The sequence below is a fragment of the Cupressus sempervirens genome, chromosome 8 (genome assembly GCF_028749045.1).
Source record: "Cupressus sempervirens isolate cs-2001-9-10 chromosome 8, ASM2874904v1, whole genome shotgun sequence".
NCBI classification, from domain to species: domain Eukaryota; kingdom Viridiplantae; phylum Streptophyta; class Pinopsida; order Cupressales; family Cupressaceae; genus Cupressus; species Cupressus sempervirens.
Genome location: NC_143125.1, coordinates 536,839,455 through 536,854,757, shown reverse-complemented (window position 1 = coordinate 536,854,757; position 15,303 = coordinate 536,839,455). Strand labels below are relative to the sequence as shown.

Below are 15,303 nucleotides of genomic sequence, written 5' to 3'. Positions count from 1 at the left end.
TTGTAATCTTTGGTAGCCACAACTGTTGCTCCAAAATATATTTTCTAATCCATAACTCTCGATGCATTGTTAAAAGCCTCAATAAATATTAAATACAATCTTATATGGTGTTGTTTATGTGCTTTGTTTTAATTTCATAAAATAGATTAATGCCCAGGAAAATGGCTTATGACCAATCAAAAATCAGAAATTTGGTTGGGATAATTGAATTTAAAAATACAACCTCAAAAACTTTAGCCTCCAACATTTTATTTTTACATCGAATATAATGCACGTAGACTTTGAGAACATTGCTAACAAGAGATTTTGTCGAGCTAGAGTCCCCACCTTATGATAGCTCAGAATAATAATAAAGGGCTGATATCAGAACTGATAAACATGGTTGGAGAATAGTATATTATATGCAAGAGAGGAAGCATCAAGTATTTGTATCAAGTTGGAAGCACAAAATTGAGAGCACAAGGAAAAAATTTCTAAGATGTTTAGGTATTATATTTCATGGCATAGTATGTTGTACAATCAAAATATTTCTACCATTGAAGGTCAAGAATGATTTGGTGTCGTGCATTAAAGGTGGTTGTAACATTAAAAAAATCTACTCAAAGTTGTAAAGAACATAAGCTATTTTAGAGAGATCTACATATTACTTATGTAGAATGAGAGGATCATGTGTAATATCTCCAATCTAATTCTCTGTTATTAGAAATTTATTAAATATCAAATTTTCAAAATATATGTTTTTTCTTTGTAGAATTTCTTACCTCTAAGGAATTTTTTTGGCATCTCTTTATACTTTCACTACAAGAGGTGTGTCCTTTTATTTAATCAATTTTATTATCTTATTATTTATTAATACTAATAATACTATTATTATTGTACTTGTGGTAGGCAAATACTATTGCATTAGTTTTTAAGAAACTTGAATTAATTTCTACCATTCACGAGTAACTAGTTTTGAGTTATGAAAATATGCATAAAGTTTTCTTATTTATTTTGTAATTTTTTATATTATTCAAATTATATGATTGGTTGAATTGTTTGTCTATTATAGGAGTCCTTTTTTTGGAAAGTTCTCCATATTGTAGTTTTTTCCGCTAGGATTTCGATAATGTGACAGTTTATACTTTAGAAATTTTACGATTACGCAAATAAGAAATCATGTTCTTTTAGTTTTTTAGTTGAATTAATAATTTACTAGATTGAGTTAATAATTTAATATATTGGTTGAATAAAGAATGGAGAATAGCATGGATTTTAATTTTTTAATTTTAAAGATTAAGAGGCGAATCTATTTGTATTAATAATTTTCAATATCTTTAGAGAGCTTGTTGGTAGTTAATTCTTTCAAATAACTCAAATAATAATCTAGTTATTTAAGAATACTTTAATTTATGTTACTACTATACTTTAGTACTACACTAATTCTAGATTACTATTTTAATATGTACACTATTATTAATGTTTCTTTATTTAAAACTATTTTAACTATTACTAATCTTGAATTAAAAAAAAAAATAAAAAACTAAAATTATATTATAAACAATTCCTAAACTAGAATAGCAAGTACATGCCACTACATGACATTTTTTATATTTGTATTATTTATATACATTTGAATTTATATATTTTAATATTAAAATTTAATCACTATCTAATATTTTATTTTATAATATATAATTTACTATATATATATATATATATATGACTTATTTTCAAACTTTAATATTATTATTAATATATTCTCTATAATAATAATAAGTAATAAGTTAAGATTATATATCCAATTATAATTATATATTGAATATATATGTATGTATGTACACACACACACGAACATATATCTATCTATCTATCTATCGGTATATTCAATAAACTATAATTATAACTACTTTATCTTATTTATCTATTTATCTTTATTGTCATATTTAGGGTACGAAGAGATCAAGTACCTCAATGGAGATTGGGAGAACATTAAATAGGCTTAGTGTCTTTTCTTATGTTTTTTGTTCTCTTTTTTGATTTACTGTAGGTTTCCTAATTTATGTGTTGTCTTACAAATATTTCTATAAACTCTTGATCATGTTGAGCTTTATTTTAACTATTTACTTTGTTTATCCCCACTACTTTTGGGGTAGTAAGTCTTTGAACATGGCTAATAATCTTAGTAGTTTAAAGATTAGATTTAAGTTAGTGATAAGTGTGGATGGTTTAAACTATTCAAAGAACATGGATTGTTTTGATTATTTTTCTAGATGGGACTCTAACCACTGGGGTTAGAGCATGCTTCTCTATTGCTTGGTTGTAATGGCCTAGGGAAGAGATGGTTTGATTACTTTAGAATCTCTATGATGAATTATTGCTTTTATCAATTCATAATAGATCAGGAAAGCCTATATATTTGGAAATAGAATCATGCCTATTAATCATGCTACCACACATCTTTCTAAGTTTAAAATGCATCATTAAAGAAACTATTAGTCTTCACATTATTCTTCCTATCAAAATGTAACAATACACTAGCCTCGGCTTCCATTTTATCCTATATATGCCATCTTTATTTGTTCTTAGTTGAAATACCCTTGTTTGAAAACTAGTTAGTTACCTAGTTGACCTCTTAATATGCATAGTATATAAAACAATTTTTAAAAGAAGAAAGTTATTGGGGGAATCTAGGCTGGGCTAGAAGAGAGGAAGATGAAGAGAAAACATAGAGAAGAAAGTTGCGAAAGGGATGAAAGCCTCCAATTGGCGACTAAATATGATACAACTTCTGGGGAATTGACTTCGTCTAGGCCCCTCAAGTAGACCTATTTTCTAGAGAAGCTCAAGGAATTGAGCAAGTAGCAGTTGTGGTTCTAGTTTTTCCTATTTAGGTCTTTTGTGTTGTTGGATTAGCTTTTGGGTGTTTGGTGTCAAGGGTTGAATTTTGTTGGTTTAGTTTCTCTTTTTTTGGCTATTTAGTCAAGTTGTTGGGTTTCACATGTTGCCAACCCCTTTTTGTTGTCCATTGGACATGATGCTGTTTTTATGTTGTTAAGGCTTTGGCCCCTCTTGCTTTATCTAATCAGAACATTGTCAAGCGAGTTGAACTTAACTAGTTTAAGCTATGAGTTTTCATTGTGGAGGCTCAAGTTTGATTCTTGATAAGGGCATATAAATTAAAATTCCAATACGACTTACTCTTCCATAATTAGCTTCTATATAAATATGTTTTCTTGATAAAATTCAATTTCTAAATTGAAAACTTATGTTTACAATTGATATTCAATTCAAAAATATATTTCATAATCTAAAATTTAAAATAAATAACTTGATCCCCCTGGAACAAAAACAATATAATTCCTTTTAAAACTCAACTCTTTTTAAAAAATCTTTTTTTTCCCAAACTACAATCTTGAATTCAGGTCAACCCCATCATACACCATCAACTCTACTAAGAGGACGAGACATAACATATGTTGTACGGATATGAATGGGATTGGAGCCATTAAGTCTCCTGAAACTATTATAAATCACTGGAATTTTGCAGTACATGCGGGTCCCTTGGCTGCAACGTGACCAGAAGCCCATTTTTCATGTAGAGAGTGAGAGCCAACTTGGGCTTCACAACATGTCCTTCCACCATCTTCATCTTGAACCCCCAAATGATACTCACTGCAACCAATTTCATCTGGTAGTAAGCAAAGTCCTTTCCCAGGCAAAGCCTCGGCCCAGCATTAAACACCGGATATTTATATACCGACTCACTGACGAAGATTCCATGCTTGTCAAGCCACCTCTCGGGTCTAAACTCCATGCAGTCCTTCCCCCAAATGCTCTCCATTCTACCCATCCCATATATCGAATATACCACCCCCATCCCCTTTCTTACATAAGTCCCGTCAGGGAGCCGGTCATTCGACCGGACTACCCTGTAGTCAAACGGAACGGCAGGGAACAGTCTCAGGGACTCCGACAGCGCCGCCTGCAAATAATGCATCTCCTTCACCTCCTCTACTGTAAAACACAGGCAGCCGTTTGATCGTTCGATAGTTTCTGCACCAGCAGAAGATCTCTTCAACAAAACGAACCGAATCTCTGTCAATATACGTTCTTCGACCCGCGGGTTGCAGAGCAGCAGCCAGAAGAACCAAGAGAGCACCACTGACGAGGACTCCCGTCCGGCGAGAATGAAATTGACAGCGATTTCCCGCAGCTTTTTGTCCGTGTAAAACCGGTCACCATCCCCAGTCCTGACCTTCATGAAGGCCGACAGAAGGTCAGTCTCGCTCTTGCCACCGGAGCTCCCAGTTCGATGCCCGATTATGTTGTCAACATACCTATTAATGGTTGCCAGTGACCCACCGAGCTTCCCCTCGGGTCCCAACTTGAAATGCCGCATGAGTCTCCAGAGAAGAGGGGGCAACAAAAACCTAAACATGGTGAACTCCGTGGCCTCCTCAAACGCCGTGGCAAACTCTATTGCTTCTGCTTCTCCGCCCGCAAAACAGCCAGGGTTGATTCCCAGTGTTATCATGCAGACGTTATCGAAGGTGAAGCGGAGGAGCACGTCCTGCAGATCGATTGCCTCACCCGACCGGGCAGTCTCTTCGAGGAAGGGCACCAGCCGGTTCTGCACCAACTCTTCCACTGACTTCCCCATTTTCTCCCTGGCTGACGGACTGTTGAACTCTACGTTGGCAGTTTTCCTCTGCGTTTTCCACACCTCGGCGTCAGCGTTGAAGATGCCGTCGCCTAGGAAGTCGTGCCCAATGGTCCGGAAATACCTTCCCTTGGGATAGTTGCTGAATCTGACGTTCAGCACGTGCTCCAGATTGGCTGGGTCCGCCGTGACTAGGGTTTCCATGCCGCCCTTGACAAGCCCCTTGAAGTAAAACGTTCCTCCGCAGTCTTTCAAGACTTGTGTGGTCCAGTCGTGGATCTCATTGACATGAAGAACTAAAGAAGGCAGCATTCCTATCAGGGGCCACTTTCGCAGCCCTTTCTTTTTACTGTGTATAAAGAAATAGAAAAGCATGAAGCCCAACAATGGCAGTGCTATGATTATGGCTTTCAGATTTGGGTAACGAAACAGAAAACACAGAAGATTAATATTGATGCTGTTTCCCATTCTCAAGAGTTCTGCAAGCACTCGAGGGAAGAAGTTTTGACAGAGAGATGGGTATGCATACGCACCTCTGCTTTGAACGGGTGGATTGCAAATGTATCATCCCTGGTTTAATATAATTTAGGAGGAATATCTTCAATGTGTACCGTATTACTAGTAGTTAGCCCATTGATGTTGTGTCTTCAATTTTTGGTTCTACTCCAAGTGGTTAACCCAATGGTTTTCGGTCTTCAATTCCGGTTCTACTACAAGTGGGTAACCCATTTATTTTACCGACATCAATTTTCACCAACGTCCATAGATTCCAATATCACCCATGAGTTATTTTAGCATTCTATTTCCAACCTCTGCGACAGTGTATTTTCAATGGCCTATTTTAACGGCAACGGCTATCCAGGCAGTTCATTCGACTGCCCGGATGCCCGCATCCCCCTGCCCATAGCGGCCCCCGGGACCACAGTGCTAACAGGGCTGACGAGACAAGTGAAAGGACATGTCCTTTCCCGAAGACTGAGATACCCTATAGATAGGGACGAGACCCAAAGCCAATAGAGCATTGGAGAAAAATATGAAATAAAGATAAATAGATATAGAAAAGATCGATTACATTGTTTGGCACGTGATTCTAGAGGCAGCATAATATACTTGACCGAAGAGAGTCCATCCAAACAAAGGTTATTAGCTCACCGGAGTGTGAACATTAATATTCACAATAAAATCCTTACTGTCTCATTTGGAAAACTAAGCACATACCTCGCCACTCGATAATATTGGGAAGAATGAGTATAGTTATATAAATATAAGAGGTGGGCCTAAGCCCAAACTAAGGGGAACTTCCTAACCAAAAGAAAAGGATGTCATGGGCAAAGAAGAATATCCAAAAGGCATTGTCTGACCGGTCCTTCATATGAGCATTAAATAAATCAGCAATGAGGTCACTAGAACTCCCTACCTTTTGTTCCCCCTATTGCCCTCCTATTAAATATGAATGGATGAAGATGTGGAAGATGATTGTAATGTAGTCATTTTTGTTTGATGCAAGATACATGGATAAGTATCTCGCTATGCATGTAATTGCTAAATTACCTCAACATGTTGCCTACTAGTCAAAGACTTAGGAATAGGAACTACGCTATCATGAGGAATGCCCTAGAGTTTTCTTATTAAAATTCCAAATTCAAAATTTTCAGCACTTGGCAAGAATTTTCATGCTCTCTCACCATATTCATCCAAAAAAGGTGTGAAATAACTCTAGTAATGCTCCTAAACCATTTTGTGAACCAAAAATTATGTTTTCATTTTTCATATGCAACCACTTATAGGCATTGGGTGTAAACCTCTTATAAAAATTATTTGAGGAATCTTTGGATTGTAAGAAACCCTAGCAAATGGTACTAAAATATGAGATGGATAATCAATAGAAGGTATCTTTGGTGTAACATAAGTAGATTGGGTTCCTAAATCATCCCCAAGGTCACTTTCCTCATGCTTAGGCTCATAATTTAATAAACTTGCACCTCCGAAAATGTAACTCCATGTCTTCTTCATTGTTTCTATAGGTCATTTAGAAACCCCATTTCAAATAATGATATAAATTTGAACCTAATTCATGATTTTAAAAAATTAAAGTAAAGCATTAAATAACTAGTTTGAAGTTTCAACTCAGTTTAGAAATTCATTTCATCTTAACTTAATAAAAAATAATTTAAAATAATAATGCATTCAACCATTTAAAATTCATACATTTAGTTTTTTTTTTAAATAATGCATTCAAAGAATCAAAATTCAAACAACACATTAAAAATAAAAATTCTTTCAACAAGAATTTGAAACTCAAACAATGCATTCATTATTTAATTTTAGAAAATAAAATAAAAATAAGGAAATAAAACAAAGAAAGTTGTAAAAAGCCTACCTTGTGCTTGATGAATCTTGATCTCCTTGCTCCTCTTGATCTTGCAATCACTTGCAAAATCACTCTTTCAAACTTTTTTCTCTCTCCTTCATCCTAGTTGTTTAAAAAATATGATTTTCAAATGAAGCATATGAGCCTTATGAAGGCTTGTAGGGCCCTATATGAGATGCAAATCATTCTTATAGGGTTTCTTAGGAACCAAAATTAAAAAATATTGACTTTATTCTATTTGTGATTGGTCCCACCTCATCATGTTGTAGTCAAGGGATTTCTAGAAGTCCCCAAGTACACTTCAATCACACTCAAGTTTTGGAGCACTCACATGGAATGGCTATGATACAATAAAGTTTCAATAGTGGTAAGGGCACTCAAGTGTATAGAGTACCCATCCTAGGAACGTCCTAGCACTTGGTACTCCAGGGATTTGGGTCAAGTGTGCATCGCTAGATTTCACAAGGTAAAAGAAAAAAAAACCTATAATGTTTTTATTTCTACCAACCAATTCAAGATGCCACAACATCAAAAGAAGAAACACACCATCTCTCATGAACTAACTACTTGAAAATGTAAGTCTTGTAACTCTTACTATTCTAGATGCACAAGTAAAATTTATAAAATAGAGTGGTCCTAATAAACCTAGGACATAACACCATGATTGCATAAGTTGATGAGATAGTTAATTTCAATTCAATTGATTTCCTTGGTGGTATGACTATGTATAGTTGCATAAATAATGAACTTGGCATTCAAGTTCTATATGTTTGGATATTGTGAGAATATCAAGTGAACCAAGAAGAAATAAATATCCACAATTTGAAAGAATTTACAAATCAATTAAGAGTTCTCATAAAAGAATCAACACATGAGGACACTCATTATCTTTTGTTTCTATCAAATCATTCATAATTAGGGGGTTTCATTCTTTCATTTACCCCCATACAAATTTGTCATCTTAGAGAGGTGTATTTTGACTCTTGGGGATTACAAACAATGTAATTGTTGGTATCAATATATATAAGCCATGGAAGGCAGTCTGAATCCATAGTCAAAGGAGTTTGTTCCACCTCTCCAATACACATATGCATACCCTCCTCACCAACTTCCTCCAACCTATTTTCTCCCCCCACCAACAATAAATTACTTTAACCTCATACATGCAAAAAAAGCCTTACCAAATACACAAGGAGTGGCATTTATCGTTCATGGTTGGGAATGGAAGGAGGTAAATTACTATGCGTTCAGTATACTAGACCTACTTTTTGGATACAATTGTTAATTGTGTATTGTCTTTGATGTTACACAAATGTCATATCAGCCATCAGACAAAGTCTACCGAGCTCAGACGGTCGACAAAGCAATTTACAGTGTCTACCGAACGTTCCTGAACATTACATAGTAAGTTAGCTCTTACCGAGCTCACTCGGGCATCAAAGGATCTTGTAGCAAAAATTTGATGTTACCGAGCTCCCAAGGTTAACAAAGGGAAAGTCAATGTTTACCGAGTTCAATGTCTACCGAGTTCACTCGATTATCAAAGAGAAAGTTAGCTTTTATCGAGCTCACTCGATAAGCGAAGGAAGGTTAGTTTTTACCGAGCTCACTCGATAAATGAAGGAAGGTCAGTGTTTACCGAGTTAACTCGATCTTCGAAGAAAGTTGCAAGGTTTGCAATGTTTACCAAGCTTCACTTGGTTAACACTGGGGATACCATTCTGGAGCAATGGTCACCGAGCTGGGTCGGGCAGCAAAGAATTTTATTATTCTAAAGAATTAAGTTTAATTGTCTTGTGGAGCCGACTGATTTAATATTTTTTAGTTGTTGTAACTTGTAATTGAGCCAACTTGACAATCTGAAAGGTATATATGAAAGGTCAAGTTCTGAATTCATAAGATGTAAGAGTGTGGATGCATAAGAGTGTGAATGTATGAATGAGCGGATATATGAGCAAATGTTGAGGAAGGATTAGATATCCTTATGAAGCTGCAAAGTTGTGTTCGATCAGTAAGGATCTAGTGAAGCAGAACAAAGATCTATATTCAGCAAAGATAAGTTGCATATATTTCATATCACTTCATTGTTGCTTTCTAATCATTGTAACAATGATTCAAAACCTCTTAACAGAGTTGGTTTGACAGCCATTTTGTAAATCCTCTAACAAGGTGACAATTCAGTTGAATTGTTTTAAAGACCTCTGACAAGGCCACTTCTAACAAGGTGATTAAATCCTCTAACAGGGTCACACCTAACAATGTGTTTTGTAACCTTTAACAGGGTTGGCTCCTAACAGGGCTCACTTCAGAAGAGTAAAAATTGGTAACTAGTTACTTGGTGGTTTTTCCCAAATTGGATTTCCACGTTAAATCCGGTGTCTCTTGTGTTCATGATTATTTCTTTATGCATGCATGTTAACCACTTTAAATGCTTAATAAGTTAACAGAACATCTATCAAGTTTCAACATTTATTTGTGTGGTTACCGAGTGTCAATAGCAACTTTATTTTAAGACATCCAAGGATTTGTGGATTTATTTTTGTGGTAACTGATTCACCCCTCCCCTCTCAGTTACTCCATCTCTATTTCCAACACTACTATCCAAAACTAGGGCTTGTGATTTTCAATTTGGAGATCGTGTCTCCATCCACTCCAAGGTCATACATCCAATGATATGGTATGCTTTCTTTCTTTTTTCTTTTTTTTATTTGTGTGTGTGTGTGTGTGTGTGTGTGTGTGTGAGAGAGAGAGAGAGAGAGAGAGAGAGAGAGAGAGAGAGATGCATGTTCAATTTTGGGATTTTTCTTTTGGGAAGATTGTGATGATCCCTTCTATTTGATGGGAATAAATTGATCCTAGAATGTAAAATAAAGACTCTTAGTATTCTTTCTTAATCTTATCAAACAAATTTTTAATTATATAACCTCATTCTATTAATAATTTGGAGTGGAATTATTATCCCTCATGCATCAAATATCGTAATGGATGGTAGATTTACAATTGCTCGAGTTTGGACACGATCTACGCAAAGCTCTCTTTTCCCCAACATGAGCGATTTACACTTTTCCCTATCCATCATGCATTATCACAAGAGGTCTTACAAATTTACTCACAAATTATTAATGATAATTATTATATTATATCTTTAATTATGTTTTCCTAAATTATAGTTATTTCAATATATTGACAAGTTATTTATATTGGCAATTATTTTTAAATAAATAGAAAAGAGCATCATTTTCTTTTGGTTAGGAAGTTCCCCTTAGTTTGGGCTCAGGCCCACCTCTTATATTTATATAACTATACTCACTCTTCCCAATATTATCGGGTGGCGAGGTATGTGCTTAGTTTGCCAAATGAGACAGTATGGATTTTATTGTGAATATTAGTGTTCACACTCCGGTGAGCTAATAACCTTTGCTTGGATGGACTCTCTTCGGTCAAGTATATTATGCTACCTCTAGAATCACGTGCCAAACAATGTAATTGATCTTTTCTATATCTATTTATCTTTATTTCATATTTTTCTCCAAAGCTCTATTGGCTTTGGGTCTCGTCCCTATCTATAGGGTATCTCAGTCTTCAGGAAAGGGCATGTCCTTTCGCTTGTCTCGTCAGCCCTGTTAGCACTGTGGTCTCGGGACCGGTATGGGCAGGGGGGATGCGGGCATCCGGGCAGTCGAACGAACTACTTGGATAGCCGTTGCCTATTTTAACAGGCACTGGCTAAATAGCAGAATATTTGCACCGCTATAGCTAGTGCCACATACATGCCCATAGACCTATACTTTCACTGCACTCGTTGAACGTCCTTTCACTACACTCGCTGAACCTGACGAAAATTGTTGTATTTCTCTCAAACGATTATAGTATGATAATGTTTTAAAGTTTTATAATGCAATTGATTATATTTTTTTATATTTTGTTTTTAAGTTTAGAAGTTTAATATTAAAAATAAAAATATGATGCATCTATTTAAATATTTGAGCTTTATAATAATGAATATTTTATTTTAAGTTATTGATTTAGTTTATAAATTAATTTTAATATTTATATAATTTCGAATAATATTTCAATGATTTTGGAAAAAAAATGTCACTATTAATTTATAATTATTTATTCTATTGTTAATTTATAAATAATTCAAATGAAAATAATTAGATTAGTTATTTTATCTAATTATATATGTATTATTTAAATATTATTTATTTTATAAAATTTTTAGGTTTTAGCAATTCAATTTAAAATAAAGATAAAATTTATAATATCTTACATTATCTATATTTTATTGTGTATGTTAATTTAAATAATCAAATATATTTATAATAAATTTAATATTAATATTTTGTTATCTTTTTAGTAATTTGTTTTATTATAAACTTTTTAACTAATGTTATATTATTTTCAAATAAATATTTAATTTAAGTTAATATATATTCTTAATCATGTTTATTAAAATTTAAAAATTACAATATATTATTTTAAATGTTCAAAATATTTTATAAACAATAATCATAATTCATACATAATGAAAAATTAAAGAGTTTTCCTAATATTTTTCTTAATATTTTCTTTGTTCCTAATAAATATTTCCTATTCAATATTGAATCTTAGTGAATTTAAACATATATTTAAATATTAATAATTACTATCTTATATTATAATATGTTTGATATTTTACATTAGATAGAATTTAAAAATAAATTATAATTTATCTATACATTAAGCAAAATGTTTGATATAAAATTTAATTAAATAGACTTAATAAAATCTTAAATACCTAGATTATGAAACAATTGAGCCAAGTACTATTAATATTTGTTTGAAAAATATTGATTACATAATATTAAAATTAATCTATAAACTACCCAAATAACTTTGAATAAAATATTCAACTTAAATAGATACTTTGTATATATTTAACATTAAAACTTTGAAACTTAAAAACAAAATATCAAGATATAATCAAATTATCAAAAACTTTAAAACATCCATATAATCGTTTGTTGAAATGCTTGTATCTCGTTCAGGCACATGATTTAAGTCAAAAGTATCATGCTGCTATACCGTTAGCGTGCTATGGTGTACGTATCTTACCAGTAAGTTCAATGGTCAAATAGTTCAGTAAAATTATGTATCTTATTCTAATAAAAGGTGTTAGAATTTTGTATCATATTTATTGGCAAGGTCAACTATATATGTGTTATGTTATTTTCTAATCAATTCATTTCATACTGGAATCAAAATTAATGTTATTATCAATTATCTATTTTTCAAGTAAATTAGAACTTGTAAAAATATCTGTTCTCATCATTTATGTCATTTATTTATAAAAAAGATAATAAAATATTATATTAAATTTATTATAAATATATTTGATTATTTAAATTAACATACACAATAAATATAGATAATGTAAGATATTATAAATTTTATGCTTATTTTAAATTGAATTGCTAAAACCTATAAAATTTATAAAATAAATAATATTTAAATAATACATATATAATTAGATAAAATAACTAATTTAATTATTTGCATTTAAATTATTTATAAATTAACAACAAAATAAATAATTATAAATTAATACTGACATTTTTTTCCCAAAATCATTGAAATATTATTCTAGATTATATAAATATTAAAATTAATTTATAAATTAAATCAATAACGTAAAATAAAATATTCACTGTTATAAAGTTCAAATATTTAAATAGATGCATCATATTTTTATTTTTAATATTGAAACTTCTAAACTTAAAAAAAAAATATAATCAATTGCATCATAAAACTTTAAAACATAATCATAATATAATCATTTGAGAGAAATATGGCAATTCTCGTCACGTTTAGTGAATGTAGTGAAAGGACGTTCAGCGAGTGTAGTGAAAGGACGGTCGTATAGGTTTATGGGTATGTACGTGGCACTAGCTATAATGGTGCAAAAATTCTACTATTTAGCCAATGCCATTTTAACATCACCGAGTCTATCTTCCCTTGACAAAAATGAAATCATGTGTACTTTTTGCGTTAAATATTATAAGTACGATTCATCATTTTTGCATTAAATATTACTAGCTTATTATTTGGTTTGCCATTAAATGTTGCTAGTTGGAGCATTTAATTTTCAACTCAGTTCTGTCATTTCTCTTTTGCATTTAAGTTAATGATCATTCCCTTTTTAGACTATTGGGACGTGAGCAGTTTTGACATAAATGACTATGAGCTTGATAAAATTGGTCAGTTTTTATTTCACACCCTCTTTTTCCAAAAATAAGTAGCTCTTTGATATTGTAAACAAATATTAAATAGCTTGATAAAATTTGAATGTTTGTATTTCTAAAATGTATGCACTCTCGTTTCCAAAAATAAGTAGCTCTTCATATTTTAAACAAATATTAATTAGCTTGATAAAATTGGAAAATTCATATTTCCAAAATGTATGCACTTTCTTTTCCATTTCCTTATTTATTATGAGATCAAAAGGAGATTTTATTGTTTATTCATATAGTGTAGCTCATTGACCTTCTTCAACTACACAAATTAGATATGTTTGACACTTTATCTCCAAAAGACAATGCAACTTCGTGATCACACCCAACAACTACTATTCCCCCTAAAGTAGGCCGCAGTGAATCTCATTATGGACTTCTTCTCACCACTACCCTCTGGGCGAGGTGTGAAGCAGCCCTCAGATACCTCCACCATTGTTCACTCTAGATCAATGCGGCCCCGCAAGGCTTATCTTCATCTTCATCTTCATCAATGTCATCTCATTAGCAGTTTCAAAGATGACTACATGTTCTCCCTCACTTGGGTTTGTATCCTTCAATGGTGGACTTCTTCTAGCCTAGGAAGAACCCTTAGTCTGTGTCTTGTATCTTATTTTCTTTTATCTTTTGTTTTCTTTCCCAACCACTATTTGGTGGTCTCTTAGTTCTTTGCTTCTTGTTCTATAAGTTTTCAGTCTCATAGATCCTTGATGGTCTCCCGTTGGACATTAATAAACTTATCTTATCTTATCTTTCCAAAAATAAGTAGCTCTTGATATTTAAAAAAAATAGTAAATAGCTGAATTTAAGAAACATTTATAATAAATGCAATTTCAGTTTTGTAGAAAATGCATTTTTACCAATTCTTTTATATATTTGTCCAAGAAAAACTTAGAAATAATTTAAGATAATAATTGTAATTTCGTTTTTGTAGAAAAGTCATGTGTACCAATTCTTTTATATATTTTTCTAGGAAAAACTTAGAAATAATTGAAGTTCTTGCATTGAAATTTTTAGTCACCAATATTTTGAATAAGATCTTACAATAGTATCAGAGTAGTAAAAATACAACAAGCTTCTAACTCACTTTAAAAGATTTCAAAAATGCTAATTTTAGCAATGAAAATGTTATAAATAGTTGAACTTACATTGATAAAGAAAATGTTGTAATTAATTACTTTTGTACTCAATTTTCTATTAAAGGAATTAAGTAAATCTAAAAATTGTGCACTTCAAACAAAATTGAAATCCCCTTCAAATTAATTTTTTTGTTTTAAACAATTGCCTTATTTCACAATTTTAATAAGTGAGAAATTCCAATACTCATGAGGCTCTTTATCACCTTGTTGTTTCCTTTTAAGATACTTTAGTATATTTTTTATTGGTTGTTTTCGTGTTGTGACATCAATGATTTCTATCTTTGTGATATTAAAAATTTCATGTTTTTAAAAATGATATTTTTAATTTTTACACTCTAATATAAAATATTAGCTCTTGAACTTTGATTAAAGTATTAAATAACTAAAATAAAAAAATGTTTATATGAAATATGACTTGAATATTTTAAAGAAGTCAATTTTACTAATTCTTTTACATATTTATGTTCATATAAAACATAGTAACTGTAGACACCTAAATTTGATTACACTACTTTGGTAATCTAATTTAGCCATCTCTAAAGGCATTATTAATTAAATTCTTATTTAATTAATCCTTTGTCATCCCCTAGTTGATTAATTTAATTAATCATCTATAGTCCTAATTGATAAATCAAATAATCTATTATTTATCAATTAAATCCTTTTCTCCTATCTAATTCCAAAAATCCCCATTCATTAAATAAATCTATTTGATAAATGAAATCCTCAAATTCAAAAAAACCCTAACCTATCTCTAATCCTCCATTTAGCCTAATCCACCCCATCCACCCATACTAACCAAGCTTAGCCACTAACTCACCCACCCTCATTAATGCCATCCACTTGCACATCTCTAACATCCCTAATCTAATCCTAAAC

General features: G+C 31.9%; 1 pseudogene across 1 annotated transcript; it reads right to left on the bottom strand.

The window, feature by feature from the left end:
• Positions 1-3,353: 3,353 nt before the first annotated feature.
• Positions 3,354-5,188, bottom strand: LOC149543558 (cytochrome P450 86B1 pseudogene; annotated as a pseudogene). Its single transcript, XR_016355241.1, has one exon. The product of XR_016355241.1 is annotated as a cytochrome P450 86B1 pseudogene (transcript).
• Between the last annotated feature and the right edge of the window lie 10,115 nt (positions 5,189-15,303).